The sequence below is a fragment of the Pocillopora damicornis genome, chromosome 3 (assembly GCF_964200805.1).
Source record: "Pocillopora damicornis chromosome 3, jaPocDami1.2, whole genome shotgun sequence".
Taxonomy (NCBI): Eukaryota; Metazoa; Cnidaria; class Anthozoa; order Scleractinia; family Pocilloporidae; genus Pocillopora; species Pocillopora damicornis.
The window spans coordinates 24,465,684-24,487,863 of NC_142672.1; the positions used below are offsets into that span (position 1 = coordinate 24,465,684).

The 22,180-nt window shown below is 37.2% G+C and overlaps 1 long non-coding RNA gene across 1 annotated transcript; it reads right to left on the bottom strand.

Moving 5' to 3' along the window:
* Window positions 1-13,622: 13,622 nt before the first annotated feature.
* LOC149048977 (uncharacterized) lies at window positions 13,623-17,248 on the bottom strand. Its single transcript, XR_016185198.1, has 3 exons — window positions 17,096-17,248; window positions 14,690-14,822; window positions 13,623-13,685 (listed from the first exon to the last, which is right to left on the bottom strand). It is a non-coding gene; the product is annotated as an uncharacterized LOC149048977 (long non-coding RNA).
* Between the last annotated feature and the right edge of the window lie 4,932 nt (window positions 17,249-22,180).

Sequence of the window (22,180 nt, forward strand, 5' to 3'; positions counted from 1 at the left end):
TTACTACCTGCAGAACGAAGTGCACTGAAGACTTCTTCACTTTTAAGTATTTTTAACAAATTTGATGCATGTTCTGGTGTGGTGTATATAATTTGTACTTAATATATACAGAAATGTACATAGTTGATCTTATTAAGTTTTCATTGTATTATAACTCGCTAATTCAGTAAGTTACTGCGAGAGAGTTTAATAAATTTTATTTTCACTACTGCCTAAGAAGTGCACATGACTGCGAGGATCACTTTCATTCACATAAACTGTTATTATACGACAGAATTTCTCCTTGCAATATCAATACAATATCAAGCAGAAAAGTGATGAGAACAAACAAAAACATCAATTAAGGGATTATTAGTTGATCCAATACCAAATGCTTCAAACTAACATAACAAGATTTATATGACAGACACTAACGAGAATTATTAATGAGATCTTGGGAGTCAAAGGGTTAATCCACCGACAGCAAAGGAGTTCTGAGTGATTGTTCGCGTGGAAGGAAGAGCACGGATGAACCCTGAGAAAAACCCTCAAAGAAAGGAAGGGAACCAATAACAAACTCTTCTTACATATGAGTTCAGATAAATTAGGTTCTTTTTCTTTCTCTTAAAGTGAAGTAATGCGATATTTTCCATTCGTTTGAAAGTTATGAAAACATTAGGAACACAAAGTGTCCCATCTCGACCTACCTAGTGAAAAAAATTAATATAGGCACGCTACGCCAGCCTATGCTCACACAAAGGTAGGTCGTACATTGTCAACCTTGCACAGGCAGCGTACATTGGTTATGAACGGAAGTAAATTTCTGAGCTCTGATACTTGAGCCAGGATGGTGATCACTATTCAATACCACGTAGAGGCTAAAGACCTGAACTAGTTATTCATCTGAGCCGAATAAAGGTGTAACACTGGTGCCAGACGAAAACTGAAATGACTTCGGACTTGTGATCGGCCACACAGAAAAAATTTTCAAATGTCTCTTTTCTAATGTTTCGTTGAAGATAAGAACTTGAATTTCCTGGTCAATTTAATTCTTTTGGTGCTAAAGGATGATCTTTATGAACAAAAAAAATAAGCCTTCAAACTGATTCCTTATTTCCTCAACAGGGAAATGAAACCAATGCTATATCTACCTCTACCTTTGCATTAAATAACTCAGGCGGATATCCATTGCTATTACTCGGACCTGAAAGTGCTGCTGAAGCCTCTTTAGTTCTCGAGCTCGTACGATTTTATAGAAAGTTTATGGTGAGGAAGAAAGTATGTTTTCTCCTTTTTCTTTTCGTACATAAATAGTTAATAAATGGTTTGAGAGATTTAGTTTATAAGTCAATTGCACTGGATAGAGCGGGGCTCTCTCGACATCGATAACATCCTATACGCTTTTCGCATTAAGGTTACTGTGCTTTTCAAAATCACGCAAACAATAGAGTTAGAGATACATCATTGCGAACATATTTTAAGCTGCTATCGATCATATTTCGGAACTGCCGGGAAACGACTGCGTAGTTCCAGAGGTTTTTTTTTTTTTTTTTTTTTTTTTTTCGCGGTTGTCTTTACATACCAAGGGTTACGACTGATGTCGACTGTTGTTCGGGATTTTCTTGGTCTGGGAGACACGCAATGTCACTATACCTGCCCTGAATGACTCAAAGTACATCGAATGTCGGTTTATAACGTGTTCGTGTTGTCCATCATCGGCGTCGCTGACATTGGAAGGATCTAAGTACTATGACGCCTCCTATTCCATTTCATCCATGTGCCTGATCGTGAGTACTTCTTTAACGATGCTGTTGGCGTTTGCTCCAAAGGTGAGAATTTTATGGTTGGAAACCCCCCATGAGAATAAAGGAAAACATCAATTATGGGATTATTAGTTGATCCAATACCAAATTTCCCAAATTGACATCAGAAGAATTCTATGTCAGACAGCAAACAGAATTACTAATGAGATCTTTAGAGTTAAAGGGTTAAGTAAAACAATGAGTGTGCTTGGCAATGTGCTTCAGTGCTACTTAAATAACTGTACCTTTTACTCTTTATCTGAGTGGTTCAGTTATCCCGTGACAAATAATAAGGCACTGTTAAGATTACTTCAGAAGGCATGAATTGCTAGCACAATGAAGGTTATGACTTTCTGCCATGCATAATTAATTTTAGCCACATTCATTTGAAAAATCTTTTGACAAAGATCTAACCAACTTTAATAAGGAAGGTACGATTGAAAAGCTAATAACTGAAATATCTTCCGAAGAAATTACAATCGAAAACAAACGAGGTTTAAACCTGATGCATTATATCCAATTCATGTTAATTCTCTCACTTTCTCAAGTAAGATTTGATCCAATTTTTCTCTTGATTAAAGCAAACGAAGCCTTGTCCTTGTTAGAGGAAACGAGTCCCGAGGAAACGGATAAGACAATGGAAGTGGCACTGAACCCTTATACGTGTGAAGTCGTTATCAAACGTTTGAATGTGCTAGGGGCATCTGGCAGCTGTTGAGATGAAAGGAGGTAAAGGAAAATCTAGAATTTCATCCTTCATATTGGCTAGGAATTTTTTTTTCAATTAATGGCAGACCTTTATAATAAAATTCAAGAGCTTCGGCTTGAAATAATGTTCGCACTCTTTTTTTTTTTTTTTTTTTTTTTTTTTTTCATCCCGTTATTTTCAGCGAAGTATGTATTCCTAATAACTAATAACCCCTCCTTATTTGATGTTGCCGACTTTGGACCTTAACCTGCATGCAGTTGCTAAAATAACATTGCTTATTTCTAAGTAATATCAGTTTGTTATATTTAAAGTTTAAGCTGCAGAACACAGTAGATAGGACATAAGTAGACTGAGAAGGTCTTTGGGCAAAATAAATCTCAACATTTTACAATGGCCGTGCATTCCCTTTCTTTCATTTGCTCTTATTTTTCTGTCAAGTTACATATTTTGCACTTAAGTTTCATTGAAAGATTCTTCTGGCAAATGTCCATGCTATTGAAAAAGAATTGGAAGCGTAGGTCTTAGTCTAGGAACTCAAACTAAAGTTAGGTCAGTATTTTTGTTAAGACTCCTGATGTAAAAGAGTGATGACACTTATGGATACTCACCAGCATACAACATTAACAGCCATGTGCCAACGTGTAAATTACATAATAGCGAGTATTTCAGTTTTCAATGAGAAAATCCTGTGGATTTATCTAGACTTATTTTTCCTAGATTTTCACTTTTTTAATCACCATGGAAATATCATTATAGAACCGTGGCCTCATAACGGAGAACTGTTTTCCTGTATAGCTTCATAAATGCGTCAGGTTCGCAACATTCGATTGAAAAAGTGATATTCAGTGCTTTAAACAATCAAAGATGTTGCGAAGCTTAACAGAGCTCTGAAAAGCTTCTTTTACTTAGCTAGCTGTCGGTCAAAATTTTATGCCAAAAAATAAAACTCAAAGTGCAAAATCTCTATACAATTTTTTTGTTATGAGTAGACAACAAATATCTATTCAGCAGTTCGCTTTATAAAGATTTTATTGCTCACTACTTGGTAGAAGAAATTTTATTAAAGAAAACTATTCAGTGTAATTGCCCACGATTGGGCTCCAACCGAACTACTCAACCCAGAACCAAGGATGCTCAAAAATCTTTTTTCCAAAGGACAAAAGGCACACACACAAAAGAAATAATGACAAATCGACATTTTGTTTTCTTCCAGCTAAAAGCAGTAAGGAAGCCCTGATAAAATCACAATCCTCTACCGTTTGTTTTTACCAAACATTTTTTTCCTTGCCATAGAATCATTCCATAGACCGTTAGTTATGTCAAACTTCTCATTTATTTCTACGGAAACGTTTCGTTGACAAATATTCTACACCGTAAATTATCGTAGGCAATTAATCAAAGATGAACTTCCAATATCAAATGTATATCATTATCAGGCAAGCTGACTGTTTCAAGAAATTTGCCTTTTGTCCAAGCCTAATCGAGTGTAAGGGAACCACGTTTTTTCGTTGCGTTTTCCTCGTGAATACAAGATTCTTTGACAAAAAATGACTCAACTCGACATTCTTCACAATTTCTTAATCGATATATTAGCTAATGTACTAACAGAAACCAACAAAAATTAACAGTTAATGTAGAATCTCAGTAACAACTGCAAAACATGGCATATATTCGTGTTGTCGGCGTGAGATTCTTAATACGCTGAATTTTGGTTTTATTAAACCTCTTAGAAAAAAGCGTCTCAAAATTTCTAATTAAGTGCTGCGTCAAAACCAACAACTGAAGGAAGAATGCATGTGCATTATGTAGAGATATCAGTTGTGATGCAAATGTGTAACGAGCCGTATGCCTTCGACATCACTGCAATGGTATTAATAGAGCAACTCAGCGAATGTTCAGTATATAAACCTCTAAAGGCGGCTAGTATGTCGGCTGCTCATGTCCGCGACTGAGCTTTTATCCGAAAATTGAATCTTTTGGCCGATAAGCGAAGCTTTGAGGGCAAATGGTAAAATTTTCGAGACAATTTGTCAGCCCAGGAAATTATCCCCCGAAATACCAGCATGCCAGAAGTGGGTTTATTTAATTCATAACCCTTCCATTAATTTTCGTATCGCGCGTTTACGGTGCAAGTTTTGTTGACTTTTTTTCATGACAGGACGGATAATGCATGCACTGTAAGTACCTCCCGTTGTTCCATACAAAGCCTTAGAAAAGTTTTCTAAGGCTTTGTATGGGACAACGGGAGGTACTTACAGTCCACGCGTTTTTCCGTCCTGTCATGGTCAAGGAGCTATTTTCTGAAAAAGCCTTATTTAACCAGTTGGTTCAACCCACCCGACAGAAAAGGTTTGACAGCTTATTCTGATAGACCAATACCTGCTCTTTAAGATAAGATACTATGTAGTCCCGAATTGTGGTACCGCTAACGAGATATATGGGGCCTTATACCATGATATGGCACTCAGCATGGAAACGAGGCTCAAACAGAAATTGACCTCAAATTTCATCTTCTTCCACTGACGTGCATCAAACCCTTCTGAAAAAATGATGATCATGTACCTGCCTACAATTTGAGTGTTCACATGGTACGACAGCATGTCACGTGATTGTCACATGACCACTTTTTCGTCTAAAAGCAGTCTCCTTTGTCGATCCTGACATGTTTCAAATCCTGCTGAGACTAGGGTAAAGATCTTATCCAGACTTTTCATCTTATGTGGCAACAGAGAAATCATGTACCTTCGAATTATGCTTAAAAAAATATTTGGATGCGTACAACTCCCGAAAATAGACAATATTAGTGCTGATGTCTCTTCCATCACTGTTTACATGGAAACGAGGCTGGAATAAACGTAACCTAAAAACGGGTCAAATCTTTGAAATAAAGAAGGATGCTGTGAATGTGTGCCAAGACCTACGCTTCCAATTCTTTTTCAATAGCATGGACATTTGCCAGAAGAATCTTTCAATGAAACTTAAGTGCACAATATGGTACTTGACAGAAAAATCAGAGCAAATGAAAGAAAGGGAATGCACGGCCATTGTAAAATGTTGAGATTTATTTTGCCCAAAGACCTTCTCAGTCTACTTATGTCCTATCTACTGTGTTCTGCAGCTTAAACTTTAAATATAACAAACTGATATTACTTAGAAATAAGCAATGTTATTTTAGCAACTGCATGCAGGTTAAGGTCCAAAGTCGGCAACATCAAATAAGGAGGGGTTATTAGTTATTAGGAATACATACTTCGCTGAAAATAACGGGATGAAAAAAAAAAGAGTGCGAACATTATTTCAAGCCGAAGCTCTTGAATTTTATTATAAAGGTCTGCCATTAATTGAAAAAAAAATTCCTAGCCAATATGAAGGATGAAATTCTAGATTTTCCTTTACCTCCTTTCATCTCAACAGCTGCCAGATGCCCCTAGCACATTCAAACGTTTGATCACGACTTCACACGTATAAGGGTTCAGTGCCACTTCCATTGTCTTATCAGTTTCCTCGCGACTCGTTTATTTATGTACGAAAAGAAAAAGGAGAAAACATACTTTCTTCCTCACCATAAACTTTCTATAAAATCGTACGAGCTCGAGAACTGAAGAGGCTTCAGCAGCACTTTCAGGTCCGAGTAATAGCAATGGATATCCGCCTGAGTTATTTAATGCAAAGGTAGAGGTAGAAATAGCATTGGTTTCATTTCCCTGTTGAGGAAATAAGGAGTCAGTTTGAAGGCTCATTTTTTTTGTTCATAAAGATCATCCTTTAGCACCAAAAGATTTAAATTGACCAGGAAATTCAAGTTTATATCTTCAACGAAACATTAGAAAAGAGACATTTCACGAAAAAGTGGTCATGTGACAATCACGTGACATGCTGTCGTACCATGTGAACACTCAAATTGTAGGCAGGTACATGATCATCATTTTTTTCAGAAGGGTTTGGGGCACTTCAGTGGAAGAAGATGAAATTTGAGGTCAATTTCTGTTTGAGCCTCGTTTCCGTGCTGTGTGCCATATCATGGTATAAGGCCCCATATATCTCGTTAGCGGTACCACAATTCGGGACTACATAGTACCTTATCTTAAAGAGCAGGTATTGGTCTATCAGACTCAGCTGTCAAACCTTTTCTGTCAGGTGGGTTGAACGGAAACCAGTTTTTGTTGGGTCTGGTTCCTTGACTATTTTACTTTCCGAACCAGCATTTGAGATCAGCTTTTCAATATCACTACCCGTGAACTCTTCAAAATAACTTCGTTCTTCTCCCATGTTCAATAATAAAGATATAAAAGTAAAATTCTAGACCGACTTTTTTTCGCCTTTTTTTTTTCGACGTAAATAATCGGGTAACAAGTATCGACGTAAATGGTGGTTATTGCGTTAAAACTATACGGTGATTTTGTACCACGTGACGTTAAGCAGCCAATAAAGTCGCGCGAAAAGTTATGGGTGGGTTATAACTAACACTAGTTATAGTTCTCACTAGAGCTGCCCCCGCCCTACAGTACCATTTTCTTTTTCTTTTTTTTGAGTTGGGCTTGTTGTTTACAGTTGTGTAGTTATGACCATTTGCGGGAAAAACGTTGATACCCTGCGGCCGTGCAAGCGATCAAATCGAGATTTTTTTTGGTTACGATCAACCGAAAACACCTACATTCTCTCTTCTCCAGTCTTCCTCTATACTAGGTCAAATCTCGTGTCAAAGACGCCGATCCTAAAAGTCCTCGCGCGCGTGTCTTTTTACTGGCAGCCCATGACCATTTGCGGGAAAAACGTTGATACCTTGCGGCCGTGCAAGCGATCAAATCGAGATTTTTTCTGGTTATGATCTACCGAAAATACCCACATTCCCTCTTCTCCAGTCTTCCTCTATATTACGCGGGGAGTCCTAAGGTGCCTCCTCGGGTTTTTGACCCTCTGGGACCAAAAACCCTGCGGGGGCAAATATCCTTCATCACTTGACGTTTTTCATTAAATGAATAGGAAGATGCATGTGTGTAAGAGACAGAAAAACGAACCCATGAGAAAAAAAGGAAGATTATTGATTTAGTACTTCACATGGTAATAGTGTAGCCATATTGGGGATACTTGTTCATTTGACAGTAGAATTATCAATAAAAAGTAAAAATGAAAACTATGTATGAGTCAATAAAGTACAGTCATTCATGTTGTTGACAGCAACATTTCTCAGCTAAATCTCTTCGACTAACCAATGAATGACGCAGTGCATCATTTAGAACCGTATATGTTGCAGCTGAGCCATCCCTCTCTATCCAATGTAGTAACATTTTATAAATTTTTTCAGAGAATTCGTCATTTTCTTTGTCAAACACCTTAAATCTTCCTTCCTCAATTCGGAGACGACGCCCTAATGTCTTCCATCTATTGAGATTCAGCGAAAGCCACTCTAACTCTTGGTTACTGGGAACTCCTGGCTTGACTACAAACATAAAGACATCAAAGCATCAAGACGAGGGGATAGTGAGTGGTGTGTGTCGCAACTATTCCTGTGGTTTTGCTGAATCACCGCATTTTTAATTTACAAACTTGTAAGGCAAGGGGCGGGAAGATGTGGTTGGGAGAGGGGTGGGGTTAACGGATGCGCCCATAGGTATGTCCTCATTTTACCTGTGAACCAAGTTTTACTTTTCTTTAGAGTTGAGGCGTCACTCGGAGACAACTCTTCATTACGGCGTTTCGCCTTTGGCCGACGCAAATGTTTATTAGAACCACCTGCATGATAACAAATGTGAAAAAAAAATAAGTAGACCAGATTTTTTGAGCCGAAAGATTCATTGTAGCAACGGAGCTTTTCCCTTTCTCAATGAAACGTCTCCTGGGTTATAACTAACAATATCCGTCTCCTCCTCCAAATTTTTTCCAAGGCCAGTTCGTGTCATTGCATTGTGCATCCCCACTGTGCATCATCCCTATTATGCACGCCCACATACCCGAACGTTCTTTTGTTTTTTGTTTTTTTCTACCACAAAAAAAGATTTGCTATCACCACGTAAACGGATTTGGTGACATACCATTTATATCTCTTGTTTGCCATCGAGCGAAAAGCTTGAAAAAATATTTTTCATACAATAAACAACTTGGGTAAAATAAAAGACATAAACCAAAATTAAAACTTACAAGGACACTTGTGGTACTTACACACTTTTATCACATTCTTAACAAATGTTAAGGGAAACTAATCGGAACAAATTTTTTCGGTCAATAGATAAGCTGGTCCGAATTCTTGAAGATTTTCTTTATCCGCTAAAAAGGTTTCAGGTTTTCCGTCGTTAAGGGCCATTTCATTTCACACGTGATAATGAGCCCCTCGTACACAAACTTAATAATCTTTTTTTTATTTTTTAGCTTGGTGACCCATCATTTCTAATTGAAAAAAACTTACCAGTTCGTTTCCTTCTTTGAATGGATTCCAAAGCCTAAAAGGCAAAAGGAAATAGTGGCAACCTGACGCTTACAGTTCGCAGTTAATAGAATAAATTGATGGATAAATATATGAATAAAAATAATTAATAACGTATACATTAATAACCCAACTGACTAACTCTCATGTGATCTCCAGTGGGGTAAGTTTTTGGATAACAAGTTTATTCAGGCGAATGGTTGATAAACAGTATGTAATGATCAGATATAGAAATGGGCGTCGTACATCGTAAAGGGATTTCCCTATACCTCTTTTCAGGCCTTCACATTTAGAAATGAAAGAACCATTGTAGATAAAATCCAAAAGTAGAAAACCTGGGAAAATAATAAACTACAAATACTCCAAAGAGTATACAAAAATGTAGCTCCCTCACATTAAGTCACCCAAATCGCTGCAGCTCACGGGTAGCTGATTATAATACTTGATATTTAGAAAACGCGATAATAATAATAATAATACTAATACTAATAATAATAATAAAGGGGAGTATAGACATTTCTTCTAAACCCTCGCATCCTTTAAGACAAACTGCCTAAAACAAACGGCGAATCCTGTGTTTGGGAGAAGAAAGATAATTTCAAATGTCTCTATCTTTCTTTCCTTTTTATTTGTGTTTGTTTGTTTGTTTGTTTTTTTTTTACCTTTTCTGGTGATCACACAAAATTCATTAATTAGAGAAAGATCAGTGTAGTTATAAGCACTTTTGAATTATTTTATAAAGATAAAGCCTGGACAAATTCAGGTTTTGATGGGAATCAAACATCCTATGGAAGTGTTTCGTGCAACAGAGTTATCGGCCAACCGTGAGTTTCAAATTCTCTTGATTCGCTCTACGTGAAGTGAATTAAGTTTTTTTTCTAACCTGAACCCAAGGAGCCAGTTTTTCTGCAGGATAGTCGGGAACAGCATCAACAGAGTGTTCACAACTCAGGTCACAGCTTCTTAACGGAATGTAGTGGCCACAATCAAAATGAGAGCAGCGTTTCTTTTTGTGCGATATGCAAATATTGGTTCCGTCACAACACTTATCTGGACAAGGTTTACACAACTGGCATTTCACACACAGTTCCATCGTGACTGATCGTAACCAGTGACAGGTGGAGCTTAGCCCAGTCTTGTAATCCTCCAGATGACTGCAAATAACAAACATAGAAACAAGGACCTCAACAACAAGACTAACGCAAGCATGACTCATTGTAACGTACGTTTACCTGAAAGCATCACACCTAATCGAAAAATTTGGAACCCAAAAAGGTCCTGAATCTAAAAAAAACTGTCACAGGGATCAAAACGATTTAAAAAGTCCAGAAACTTAAAGAGGGCCTTTAACTTTCCCTTTATTTACAGCAACGTGACAACATTTCATAATTCTTTTTTGATTATGGTATTCCATTTAATATCGTTTTTACAGCAATTATTGAAACGAAATAATGCCAGATATGATTGTGTCTTACCTCAATAATTCTTCGCAAATTCCTTTCTCTTCCTTTTCATACGAGCCTTGCGATTTCCAGATTTTCAACTCGATCACAGTTTTGTGACACTCTAAAGTAAGCTGGCAAAATTCGCTAACTTTGAATCTGGCGACGTTTGCATACAACGAGAGAACTATAGAGAAGTCACATAATTCTGTGGCCCATTCCCAAAAATATACAACCAGTCTGCAAAACAGCCCCCTCGGAAGGCAGTCGGTGTTAAATGTGAGAAATACGGGCAAAGGCCCATTGCGCATGTTTGTGTCTTTCAAATTCTTCTTCAGTGATTTCAACATACATGGAACCAAATAAGGGTAATCTTCCCCCTTGCAGTTCTTAGAGTTGCAAATAACATCAAAGCTTTCCATGATACGAATCAGTGAATCCCTTATATCATTCAATTTAAGGCGTTCAAACGCTCGATTTAGCAACTGCTGCGAAAGCAGTCCCTTTTTTCTAAGGACTTCGTAATTTTCCGGAATGACATGGTCGTTTTTCCATTGTAGACTCACCGTAATTATTTCACATAGTAATTTACTTAACCATTGCGGATCCAGCACGACCAAACCATCTGGATTTTCAGGAAGATCTTGGTAGATAACTCTTCCACGAGCTTGTAAAAAGTGCAGCAATTCTTCAACGCTATCTGTGTCATTAAAATCCCAAATGCCCCTAATAATTTCGTCTGTAAAAAACTTTTTACCAATATAATGCATCCCTTTCTCTTTCACCATTTTGTCGACTTTTTGCTCCACAAGGGGCCACTGCGTAGGGATTTCCTTTATGATAGGTGGCATTTTTTTAGCCAGATCCAATGATTCCGCTCGCAAAGAAACGATCCGCGGGTCTTCTTCTCTGTTTGGATTTGTGTTATCTATGAAGAATGATTCTTTTGAAATATGGTGCGAGGTTGCTGGATGAGCCATGCTGTTCAAGTACAAACAACATACAGAAGAATACCAGTTAAGCTTAATATGACCGGTTGTTCACAGGAATTGTAATGCTAACATTAGTGACTGGATTTTCATTTTGTATATAAGAACCAAGAATTTACGAAAGCTTCGCCTCACTCGAAATAAACACTCGCTCACTCCTTTAGCAACCTGTGAAAAAAAGCTTCAAATATCGCATGGTTTCACGTGAGTGTATGGGCAGAAACTTTAAGGGCTTTACGCATTCAAAATGACAGGTTGACGTTTACAAGCGAAAGGTAGAGGGTTCGACTCCATGCACTGACAAGATCTTTTTTTTCGTCCTACTTTTTCTTTTATATTTCTCTTTCGTTTTTAATTGTATTCTACCTAAACATAAGTTTTTTTACTTTTCATTCGGAACATCACCTTTTTCTGAGCCTTTCGTCTTCTTTCCTTCCCTAGGAAACAGTTGAGCCCTATCTGATCGTTCCTTAGAGCTGCTGAGTAACTCCTTTGCAACCACCTCTGCTATACTTCTGAGGTATTTTCTCAGATTTCTTTTACCTACACGGTCCTGACCAATCAACACAATTTTGGTACGTCTATTTTAAAGTTTCGCCTGTCTCCAGTGCTCTCCTGTATGCTTCTAGTGCCACTGGTCCCCTCGCCTGTATGTAATCGGGGATTGAATCTGTGGCAGCTCAAAAAGGTTAAAAAATAAAACCAGTTAATTCGCTCCCTCGAATATCTTAAAACACATACAGAATTAACGTTCAGTGAGCACATAAGAGTAATCTCATGTAGCAACTGTGAAAAGCCTACTGTTACAAGGACCTCGAGAAGATATTTCACCGTAATCTCTCTTGGGACTTTAACTGTAGCTGCATTTTTATTTGGTTTCCGGAGGAGTGTTTCTACAATCCCGCTCCAGAATACACTCCTCCGAAAACCATGTAAAAATCCAACTAAGTAGTGAGTGGACTAGGCTTAACGACAAAACTGAGAAACGTTTCAAAAGATAAGTATAGGAAATCGTATGAACGCGAGTGCATTTCGTGATTTATGGGCACGAGTGATGTTTTGAAAGTTCTCAAAATTGCACGAGCCGTAGGCGAGTGCAATTTGAGAACTTTCAAAACATCACGAGTGACCATAAATCACGAAATGCACGAGCAGGTTCATACGATTTTTTATTTATTATATTCTCGACAAAATTACTCCATCGCGCTACTCTGCACGCCTTACGAGTACAAAAAACACTTCAATGGGTTCCAAAATGCTCACATGTTTTATTTGAACCAATCAAAAATGTAATGTTGTGACAGGTAAATCAAGCGTGAAGTTCTTGAAAGTTTCTCAGAAAATATTACAAGCCGAACTGTCAGCCATTTTTTTATAATTTGGTGTTCAAATTTGGCGCTTCCCCGGTGTTTCCATGGCAACTTCTCCGTATTGCACTCTATAACCTCTATTGCACTCTATAACCTATTTATGCATTCATCATTGACCAATCAGAAACGCGATATTTTGTTGAGTATATAATAAGTTGCTTTAATGAATTTTGCGTTACCAGAAAACTACATGAAAATTTACAAACGTATAAATGATCTTCCTTCGTTTTGATTTTGTTACTGACGAATGAAGCGACACTTTTCCGGTTTCAAGGCACTGTCGACAATGTACATAGAAGATTCAGTGGTAAAAAAGTACGGTGTCTGAGAAGTTAGGCACTATACTTGTATGTAATTGTGTTGTTATTGAATTGTAAGTTTAGTGATATATTAACAGTGATAAATGGTGCGCAAGGTGGCTATACTCTAAAGGATATTAATGCAGGTCGAAATTCCAGTAGGGATACTGTAGAGAAGGCCAAAATGAAAGCAAAAGCAAACTGCTTGATAACATGTTCTCTTCCCCACATCAGAGGGAACATTACTCGACTTGAGTCTTCAATCAGTGTGCATGGAGATTAAACCTCTTCCCAACTCGAATTTGCCCCAACAAAACATAAAGTATTGTCCAGGTTCATTCAATAATTTTGAATAATACAATATTAATCGTTTTCTCAACAATTTCCATTTTATTTATTTCCAATTTCAGGCCAATTTCATCATAAGCTATTATACATATATGCTGTTCAAAACTTAAATTTTTGTAATAACTCAGTGTATCAAATATCCACCTACATGTTCACGTTAGTGAAGAAAGGGGAGTGGGGAGAATATTTGGGGAAAATAATATCCAGGTGTATTAAAAAAATTGATGCTGATCTGTTTTACCTTCATAATCTTTAAAAACATGGAGGCTGCCATGCACTTGGAAATGTTTTTCGCTTTTGGTTTGCTTCAGTTCCATCTGCATACCCTGAAATACCATTGATAACTAGGTGAGCCCTAACTCCACTTTAAGAACTTGTGCTACAGAGACAATTCATGAAACTTTAACCAACAAAAATTCATCTATAAAACAACAAATTTGCTCCAACACAAATTGCAAATTCCTAAGGGTTTGCATCCATTTATAACAGGAGTTTATAATAGGATTACTCCTAATACTTTAGAGAAATGTGAATCAAATGTGGCCATTTCAAAAGGCTTAGTTCTGTTTGGATTTTAATGCACCAATCAATTCCAAGCCTCAACATGCCCCAGTGAAACCCTGGGGTATTTTACCTTTACCTGTGTCAGATGAAAAGTTCTACAAGATCTTGGTTGGAAAGCTTGGCTAATTAGCAGAAAGTCAAGATAATGTTAAAAAACAAATACAGCCAATAGCATAAAAAATTTGCATGGTTCATTGAAGCTTTTCCAAACAGGCTCCTTCCACACAAATACTACCAGTCAACGGTTGTTGTTATTGATTGTTTGAAAGAAACATACCAAGTGTAAGGAGACAAACCACTTAGATTGTCTCATGAATAAATGATCATTTCGAGTCAGTTTGAAGTTGTTACCATGCAATTTCACCACTGGAATCTCACATTTTATCCAAATTATGAGATTATTTCTAAAAAAAATTGGAGATAAGTCAGGAATTTAATAAAATATTTAGTGATTTTAAGGGATAAAATGAGGTTTATAGACACTTTTGAGAACGTACAGATAGATTTTTAGGCCACCTTTTAGGATTTTAAGCCTACACCCAAGACTGCAACACAATGACTTTAGCCAAAGCTAGAGCCCAGACCTCTTTATCTTAACTCCAGAATGCTAGCAATCATCTGCCAGTGCATCTCTGTCACCAGTAGGAAAACTTACCCACCAAAATTTTTAAATAAAAGTATCAATTCTGTCTCCCCGGCTACAATGCCACCTCTATCTCTTTGAGCAGATTTAATTAAACATAAAAAAAAGGAAAAGATATCTTACCCATCTTTCTGATTGAATTGCAACTGCTCCAGGAAATGACCTCAAAAGTTTATCATGATTAATTGTTGGTGGACCAGCAATGTTCCTCAAAGTGCTTTCTTCTACTCTAACTTATAACAATGCCAATCAGCTTCTGTAAAAGAAACAATACAGAGCAATTAATAAAATACATTGACTTTGAGCCATTCCATAGAACATAGAGCACTGAGATTGTTGTCAAACTGAATATTTTGGCTGTTGATCTTAAGGGAAAGTAAAATATGAAATAAAAAAGGGAGGTCCCATGCTCTTTTATGAGCAGCAGTACCTTCTAGAAATTTATATCATTCCAATTCATATCATGACAGTTGCATTTGCGAGTATTTGCTAAATTGGCATTTCTGATTTTTTTTTCCTTTTCCTTAACTAAAGATTGGTTTATAGTTGTTTGACAGAAAGAAAATAATTTCTCAATTTCAAGAAAGAGAAATAATGTTACACTGAAGGTCTCCCAGCTCATTTGTGAGAAAATGACAATTTACTCTCTGATTAGCTCCGATGGAGAAAAAAAGACACCATTCTTATGAAGAATACACTATAGTTACATGTGAAATTATACACAGTGAAAATGTACAATGCAACACTAAGGAATGACCCTAAGCAAAGCATTAACATGTAATTGAATTTACAATTATTTTGTCTTGACAAAATAATTAGCCACCAGAATATCATGCTGCCCATTTAATCAAGGTTTAAGACAACTGCAGGCATCAATTCATTACACTGTAAATAAGTAACATTTATTTACTTCTGGAAAGAAAATTTTGAAGATATTGGCCCTAAGTCATATGCATATGCATCTTGAATATATAGAAAACTGAAAAAACATATCATAAATTTGAAGTTATCGCCAGACCTAATGAATAATCAATTGACAAATAAATGTGATCCAAACTTTAATATCTTAGCTATAACAATCCCAACTTGCAGCTTAAGTTATTTGCAATAGAGTTGACCAACAAGAATCCATAGAAACAAATTCAAAACCAAGTGAGGGAGCAGAAGAGTATTGAAATAAGTCACAGTTTACCTCTGAGTCTGAACATCTCCCAGCTATCCATTGTATCAAGCAGAACTTGATTGTTTGTATGAAAACAAATATGTATGATGAAAATTGCATGCTTGTAATACACACACATTAAATTATATTATAAAGTAGCTTGGGTATAATGCACTCTGTCATTAGTTGAAAGAGCACGCACTATTGGAGTACAAAGCATAGAGCTAAACTAAAGCTGTCACACTATCTGCCAAATTTACTACAGTATGTTTAACCTTTTGCGGGCCTTCTCTCCAGCTTTTTTTCATTAATTGAAAGAGAAATTTCAGTAAGCAAGGCAGCAAGTACTGTAGAACATAAGAACCAAACAAGGGTTTGTAAACATAACAAGTGCCATAGTTTATGTTATTAAGGTTTTTAAGGTTTTCACTGTCAGTTAGATTGCAATTTTATGTACAGTAATAAAAATCAAACACATTTACATTCCACCTCCTGAGCTATTTCAGTTTGTAAACAATTGCAGATTATTGTGAATTTTGGTGGTTTGACATTTCAGACAGCCTCAGTCTTAGGGCCTTTCACACTAGCAGACAAAACTAGAATTGCCTTGACAAAATTAAAGGACAAATTTTTGTTTTGTCTGTTGCATTCACATTTAAAAACTTCAAAGCCCACAAACTCTGTCAGCACCTGATCTGTTCATAAGACCAGCCAGCATAGTTGCCAAAGGATTCCACTTTCAATTTCCAGGATTTAATAAACTGATAACGGTTTAATTACACGCTTGTTGTAGCTTATACAACAAATGATTGAGAACTTTATCATGGTTTTGTTTACTAGGTAGATTTTTTTACCCAGGACAAATTTTATTGGCTTGCATTTGAAGATTTGTCAGCTTCAGCCAAATTCGACCAAAGAAGTAGGGAGAAACACGATCGTGTTTCTGCTTACACATCTACTTATCTACACATCTTAGTGGAGGGGGACAGAGAGATAACATGACACGTAACAGTTTTGTTTATTAAGACGATTTTTCCTAACTTTTACCCGGGACAAATTTTGTTGGTGATGCGTCTGAAGATATGTCCGCTTCGGCCAAATTCGACTCAAGAAGTGGAGAGAAACACGATCGTGTTTCTGCTTACACTTCTTTCGTGCTCTAGCCGCTTCCTTCGTACTTTACAACAGAAAAAAGCATAGTCAAGGCTTCTCTATTTGCTAAGTATCATTTACTTTCGATATCAGTACTGTTAAAGGACTGATCATGGGTGTTACCACAAATCTTTTGATCTGGCGTAGTCTAAGAAGAAAGAACAATCGAGTTTGTGAACAAAATTTATCCTGTAGCAACAACAAACTATTCTTACCCTGAAATTTCCGCTATAAACGTCTCTGATCAAGATTTTGCACAAGTAGCCATCGCTATCAATTGATTATACAGAAGCCTGCAGTGCAGCTAACGTTATAAGCTCGAGATCATTTCTCCGACCGGCCATGTTTTATTTGGAGTCAAAGGGGACGATGGGGGTAGGGGGCGGGGGAAAGGCGAATTCTTCACTTCCCTACCTCCACCTCTCTCCTTATTTTTGACCGTCGACCGCCCCCTTGGTACAAATTGCATTCTCTCCCCAGCCTTTCGCTTTCATTAAAAATCAAAGATGGCGGGCATAGTTTTCGTTAAGAAGTTACTGAGCACTCGCTCGCCAAAATTACGCTTGCTCTGCAGGCTGATTATATTTTTCAACAAATTCAACGTACTTGGTAAAAGACATGCAAATGTTTTGGGAATTGTGTCAATAATCAATCAGGTTTCGGTCGAAGAAGCACTTGTTGCCAAGCTCCTCGTTGGAGTCAGCCAGTGACACTCCTATTTCATTCCGCTCTTCGTTGTCTGTACGTTTCCTTGTAAAAGTAAAGTTTCTTTCGATATTCTGGAGATGTGTCATCAGGGCACACTGAAAGAACTCGAGTTTGTAGAGTTTTAGGTTTTTTAATACACCACACTTGTGACTTGACAGCCAGGACGCATTGCGCGACCGAAAAAGAATACGATGCAACAAAGGTATATAGCCTAACACTGACCTTTTTTGATGCATCTATATAAACCTATTTTGTCACAGCTGAAACATAATACTTTATGTATTTCCTATTCTCAGTCTATTCCGCTGACTGAATAACACTGATGATCAAAGAACTCGGTGGGCCAACTAGTGAATTTAAAAGGAAATAAAACTGTTTTATGTTAAGCCCTAGTTCAGGAATCTGTTCCAAATGTGCTCTGCAGAGACAAATCTCAATGATGTACTTTCTTCAAAGTGTATTACTCTTCCTCCTGCCTGAAAGGTATCTAGCTTGGTAATCTGGGCTCTCAAAAAAACTTGATTGACCCTAACCTCTCTGTTTCTTCAGCCTCAGCCTCTCTCGCTGCTTTCTCGGAAGAGATACCTTCATAATACTTCCTCCTTGTCCTAAATTGAGCAGGATGTTCCTTCATCTCTTTAAAATGTCGCTTTCAGTGTAATGAAACGCAGATCAAAGTCAGTATCTGAACAACTACGCACCTACTCCTCCACTAAAACAACATTAACCGGCCTTACTTGTCATCAGTTGACTGTTTTTGAGTTTGTTGAGGGGTAGGTGCAGTTGCTCAGATACTGACATTGATTCTGCAACGCTTCTCACGTTACCTTTTTTCATTCCTAAAACATTTCTCAACGTCCGCTAAACTAGAAAAAAAAATGTTTTTTTTTTCTCGACCGAGAATTATGGTTAAAATTGCATAATGAAATTGCTTTAAATAATGGTAAAAAATAAACGGTCGTGGGCCGTGGTATGTCGTTTCTTTTCTTGTTCCTTTCAGCAGTAAATCTATGCAGTATGCAAACTGAACCTTTTCCTTAAACCGCAGTAATGGTCAGGTGAAGGAGTTAGAGCGAACAGTATAAAACAGAAAGATCATCGTACGCTGAACAAAAAAAAAACTATCCATACCAACTCATAGATGTAAGCCAAGTTTGAGCATAAGTTCTTGTCTCCTTTGGCCTATTGCCTGAAGTCGCTGTCAAGTTTCTGATAAAGAGACCTCACCTTGTTATCATCCAAGCATTGTACCAATGCACTTGAAGATACAAAGCGTATCTTTTTTTTGCGGTCGTGTTTACATATCAAGGGTCGTTGCTGTTGTTTGGGATTTTTCGGTTTGGGAAAGTACATCAGAATGTCGGCCATTCTATTCATGTGCCTGATCATGAGTACTTCCTTGACGATGCTGTTAGTGTTTGCTTCAAAGGTGAGAATTTTTTGTTTGGAAACCTATCATTTACACTTGTGATTATAGGAGTGTTTGGCTTAACTGTATTTCATTAATCATATCCTATCAAAAGGCGTCAGCAATTTTTGATTGTTCTGAGAGTTACCCTCCCTAGATGTCAATTTATTCCCAAACAGGTTTCGCTGGTTCCCACTCACACCCTTTCTTGGAGAAATTCGTAATAAGAATAAACTTTCGTGCCCAAAATTGCAAAAGTTATGTGCTCTGGTGATCTCTAAGGTAGCCTTTTCGACCCAGATTTGTAACTGCGCTGTTTTAACCACGAGAACTGAAGTGAGGAAATGATTGGCAGAATCAAAAGTCTGAACAACGGTCAGATTTCGTCCTTTATGACATCGTAAAGAGGAGTGTGTCTCAACAAAAAAAACACATCGTAAATAGTATCTGAAACAAAGAGTTATTTAATAAAAAAGATTCGTGCGTTTGTTGCAGATTGCAGATTCACCAGTTTTTTTATCTGCTTCCTTCAAAGTTTTTCATGTCTCATTGTTTTCCAGTGCTTAAAGGCTTTCACCCTTTAGTCCCGAAGAAACAGATGAGACAATGGCAGTGGCACTGGACTCCTATACGTGCGAGGTCGTGATCAAACGTTTGAATGTGTCAGGGGCATCTGGCAGCTGTTGAGGTTAAAAGAAGGTAAAGGAAAAATCTAGAATTTCATCCTTCATATTGGCTAGGAATTTCTTTTTCAATTCAAGGTAGCCCTTTATAATAAACTTTGAGAGCTTCGGCTTGAAATGATGTTTGCATTCTTTTATGAGGCGTTTTCCTCCAAAGGCTAGTCACAAATGATACCCTGTCTAGAGTGGACCCTGACGCAAGTCCTGAATTTTCTCGCAGTTTTTCTTTTAAAGTAACTTGCATTAAGGTATGTTTACCTCAATCAATAGGTTCCAGATTACTCACCTCGTTCTATTTAGGGTTCAGCAATGAATTAACCTTAAGAAAATGAACACCGATACAGGTTTCACCGTATTCGATTGTGGAAATGATTGGGTAAATTCATAAAGATGAACATTCAGCTGACTTTACTGAAGGCCAATCATCAGAGCTATACCTTCTAAACTATGAAAAGAGTAGGAGTTTCCCTCCAGGATCGCATTTTCAAAAAGATTTGATCGCCCACAGCGTTGATAGCTTCTTTTTCTTCTTCTTTTGTTCTTAACACAGGCGTGGAGCCCATGACCCCAGATAAGTTACCACTGCGCCTGCAATAACTTTTATTAACTGTTTCTTTAATGTTTATCAGCCGTGAAGTTTTCTTAGAGTCAAAAGCATCTGTTAAGCCTTTTCTTTTTTGTAATTCAAAGCTATTAGATTCACCAATCGGATCATTGTACTTGATAATTAGTAGTAAAGATTACGCGCTTAAAGCATTTTCCCATAAGTTACGTTACATATTGTATCTCTAGATTGTCGCACCGGATCGATCGATCGATCGATTAAATGATCGGTAGCTTGGTGGTTTATCAACAGATTGTTTCCCTCCCTGCTTGATTGATATGTTGATTCATGAATTAACCAAAATTATACCTCTGCTAACGTTCTATTGATACACACTTAAGTAAGAGTTCATGTGCGAAGTACTGATGGTATAAAGTCCTACTCTTCATTTAAGAGGTTAAAATGAAAAGCGAGTGGCTCTCTGTAAGAGCCTTGTGGTTTCTGGCAGTCTCTCAACCGAATATGTCAAATATTATGATACGTTTTAGTCTAACTACTATACTCTCTCTAAACATTCTCTTTCAGCTTATTTATCAGTTTTATTCAGTATTTCCAAGGATTGTATTCTCTTACTTATTTTTCTCCTGTTATTTTCTGTAAAGTATGTATTCCTGATAACTAGCGATTGACGAAAACAAAATTGAAAAAAAAAATTTTAGGCTGCAGAACACAGTAGACATAGGTGTATTGAAAAAGTCTTTAGGCAAAATAAATCTCAAAATTTTACAATGGCCGTGCATTCGCTCTCTTTCAATTACTCTGATTCTTCTGTCAAGTTCCATATTATACAATTAAGTTTCATTGAAAGTTCTTCTGGCAAATGTTCATGCTATTGAAGAAGAATGGGAAGCGAAGGTCTTAAGTTTGGGAACTCCTGATGTTAAAGTGTGATGACACTTAAGGATACCTACCCGCATACAACGCTAACAGCCATGTGCCAACGTGTAAATTTCACCCCTGCGAGTATTTCAGTTTTCAATGAAAAAATACTGTGGATTTATCGAGACTAATTATTTTCCCTAGATTTTCACTTTTTTTATCATCTTGGCAATATCATTATAGAACCGTGACCTCATAACAGAGAATTGGTTATTCAATACTTTAATCCATTAAAGATATTGCGAAGCTTAGCAAAGCTCTGAGAAAACTTTTGCCATTTAGCTGTCGGTCAAAATTTTGTGCCAAAAGATAAAACTCTAAGTGCAAAACCTCTATACAAGTTTTTTGCTATGAATAGACAATAACTATCAATCCAGTAGTTCGCTTTATGAAGATATTACTGCTCAAAGCTTGGTAGAAAGAAATTTTACCCAAGAAAACTGTTCCAGAAAATCAGTATAATTGCCAACGATTGGGCTCCAACCAAACTACTCAATCCAGAACCAAGGATGCTTAAGGACTTTTCTAAATAACAAAAGACACACACAAAAGAAATAATGGCAAATCGATATTTTGTTTTCTTCCAGCTAAAAGCAGTGAAGAAGCCCTGATGAAATTATAAACCTCTACCGTTTGTTTTTACCAAACATTTATTTTCTTGCCATAGAACCATTCCATAGGCCGTTAGTTATGTCAAATCTTTCATCTATTTTTACGGAAACGTTTCGTTGACAAATATTCTACATCGTATCAACTACAAAACATGGCATATATTCGTGTTCTCAGCGTGAGATTCTCAACACGCTGAATTTTGGTTTCACCAAACCTCTCTGAAAAAAGCGCCTCAAATTTCTGATTCAGTACTGCTTCTAAGCCAACAATTGAAGGAGGAATGCATGTGCATTACGTATAGATAACATCTGTGATGCAAATGCGTAACATGACGTATGCCTTCGGCAACACTGCAATGGTATTGACAGAGCAACTCAGCGAATGTTTAGTACATAAACGTCTTTAC